Below are 3,083 nucleotides of genomic sequence, written 5' to 3'. Positions count from 1 at the left end.
TGGCTTCATTGCTCTCAGCATTGACAGTACACAAGTTACTAACATGAGGTCCACCACAAGACTTGCACTCCACACAAGTCATTCTTGCACCAACAACCTTGGTCTCCTTAATATGCATTCGAATCTCCGCCACTTGTTCGGTGAGTTGCTTGTTGGAGGCCAAGAGCTTGTCATAAGCTTCCACTTCAAACTTACTCCTTCGGGTTTGGCGATCATTTTCAGAGTTCATGGCTCTCGCTGCCATCTTTTCTATTAAGTCATACCCCGCTTGTGGGGGAAGAGCATCGAACTCGCCATTTGAAGCCGCATCTAGGCCAAACCTCCAAGAGTATTGTAGACCATCATAAAATGTTGCAACCAATTCAGCTTGGGTGAGATTGTGTTGAGGATATTTCCTCAAGAGCTTCTTGAAGCGCTCCCAAGCTTCATAGAGATTTTCCTCAGTGGTTTGCACAAAATTCATAATGTCTTTTGGCCACCCATGGTGGTGTCTCTTGTGAGAGTAGCCTGAAAGTTTGATACTAAACAGAGAAAGATTAGTAGCACCAATTCTAGACAAGTTTAAAACAAAAATAAAATCACAAACTAAAAACTTAAACCAAAAACCACAAACAATTCCCCGGCAACGGCGCCAAAAACTTGTTGGTCAATTCGCAAGTGTACGAATACCTCCGGGTTTTAAATTGTCGAACCACAGGGAATTGGTGTGGCAATTCAGTTTAAGATTCAAGTTTAAGGTTGAAAAGCAAGTAAAATTCAGTTTTAATAATTGGTTGTTTCTTGAGTTTGTAAAAAGACAAGTAATCAAGTAATAAAGCAATTGAAAAACAGAGATGAGATTGCCTTGGGTTCTTGTTCAACTATTTCAGTTTTAGCAAACCTTCCTATTCAATTAATCCCGAGTCTCTCCTTGATGTTCTAGCCTAGATAGCCATCTATCGATGCCTCGTAAAGAAAACCCTTTCTAATCAAAAGATAGATTCAATTCCTTGATAACCTAAACATTTGTTAGAAGCACTAAGCATGCAAATCAGGCCAACAAACCCCAACTCTTCCTCTATTCCTAGTAGCAAGTATAGAAGGAGTAATCTCACAACAAGTCCCAATTCTATAACAAACTATCGTTATGATTATAGAAAAGTAAGAAGCTAGCATGCATTCAAGCTTGAAAGATAAAGCATAGAAGTGAGATTCAAGGGTTTACTCAGAACATCATGAATAGAAAAGGATTGATAGCTAAAACATTCAAAGTCTTACAAAGAACCCAAAGCAAAAAGGGTTTTAGCCAAGCATGGCTATAGAATCCATACAAGAAAAGAAGGATAAAACCTGGAACATGAACTTGGAGAATGCTTCTCCTCAAGCTCCAGAGCCTAACCTTACTTCTAACTTATTTAGGAATGTATAGAAATGACAAAAGTTACAAAAGAAATGACAAAAAGCCTATTTATAGGCAAACAGGTCGAGTCTGGGCGCTCAGGCGCCAATTAAGCACGCATGAGCGCCAATTCCAAGCCAAAACAAGCTCTCTGGAGGTAATTGGCGCTCAGGCGCTCAATCAGGAGCGCTCAGGCGCCAATTCCTTTCTAGCATCTTGTAAACATCGATCCAATTGGCGCTCAAGCGCTCAACACGAGCGCCTGAGCGCTCTCTACATGCTAGAAAGCCTCTTGACCTTCTTCTTAACTCCCCTTTAAGCCTACCTTCAATTTTCCAAGCCTTTTGACCTTCTTTCTTCATCAATTTTCAGACCTAGCTGCTTGGGAACAAAGCAAGGAAAATATCTAAGATTTCCAAGAGTTTATTAGCACAAAAGACCCTCAATTCAAGTAGAAAAGATATGCAAGTACTAAACTTACTTAAAATGCAAGAAAGGTCCCTATAAAACTATAAAATTACCAAAACAAAGTAAAAACTTAAAGAAAGATTAAAATGCATGAGAATGCATGAAACACTACATGAGACTCAACAAAAAGACACAAAACTAACTAATAAATGACCCTAAAAACACTACTAAAATAGGGTCATCAGTCTCCTAGGTTTAAAGGTCAAGTCACTTTCAAAGTACAAAAGCAATTGTACCATCCTGACGACCTACCTAACGCTCTCAGCCACAGCAGAAGCTGGAATTTCCAGAACTGCCCTCCAACGGTAGCATTTCCCATGCAACGTTCAACCCTAATCCTTGGAGTATAAAAAGAGGCTGAAGACTGAAAGAAGCGGCTAGAAGCATTCACATACGCGCAAGAAAAATTCAAATTCTTCTAAGTTTTCTTTCATCTGAAATTCATTGAGTTTACTATTAGCTTTTTAGAAGCAAATCTCTTGTAAACAATTCTTTGATAAATAGTTTGTTTAGTTCCTTTAGGAGATCAAGGTTGATCGGATCCTAGAGAAGACTAAGAGAGTGAATCTTAGTGTGAGCTAAGTCAGTGTAATTGTTAGTCACTTGTAGGTTTCAAGTGCAGTTGTAACTCTTACCTGATTAGTGGATTGCCTTCATTCTAAGAAGGAAGAAATCACCTTAACGGGTGGACTGGAGTAGCTTGAGTGATTTATCAAGTGAACCAGGATAAAATCCTTGTGTGCTTTTCTATCTCTTATCTTTAGCACTTAAGTTCTCGAAAGATTTGTCAAAATCTTTAAGGTGGAAGCTTTATCTTGAAAACGCTATTCAAACCCCCCCCCCCCCCTTTCTACCGTTTTTCATACCTTCAAGGAAATGCAGCAAGGTGGTGATCAGGGTGTTGATCAGCAAGCTTCCAGCCCTCTTCTTCAAGAAACTACACCTATTCCTGTCGAGATGGCTTCGGCCAAGAAGACCTCCAGGAAGAAGTCTAGTCGTAAGTCTGGCAGCTCCTCTTCCCACCACTCCAAGAGTTCAACCAGTTCCAGTCCTCTCAAAGAGTCTGGCCCTAAGGTAAATCATTATGATTCACATTTTGTCTTAATTTGCTTTCTTTTCTTCCCTCTCAATCATTTTCACTTTTATTCTTCAGAGGGTTGGCATGTCTAAAATGGCTGTGCCTCGAGCCACATGGTTTTCTTCTAAACCCCCACCAGTTGTCCCGTCTAGCTCTTTG

General features: G+C 40.0%; 1 non-coding gene across 1 annotated transcript; it reads left to right on the top strand.

Annotated features, from left to right (window-relative positions):
• The first annotated feature begins 374 nt into the window (after positions 1-374).
• LOC130734870 (small nucleolar RNA R71) lies at positions 375-483 on the top strand. Its single transcript, XR_009018208.1, has one exon. It is a non-coding gene; the product is annotated as a small nucleolar RNA R71 (small nucleolar RNA).
• Positions 484-3,083: the final 2,600 nt, after the last annotated feature.

This window comes from Lotus japonicus, chromosome 1 (genome assembly GCF_012489685.1).
Source record: "Lotus japonicus ecotype B-129 chromosome 1, LjGifu_v1.2".
NCBI lineage: Eukaryota > Viridiplantae > Streptophyta > Magnoliopsida > Fabales > Fabaceae > Lotus > Lotus japonicus.
Note: the sequence above shows the minus strand (reverse complement) of the source record. Positions and strands in the feature narration are given on the sequence as shown.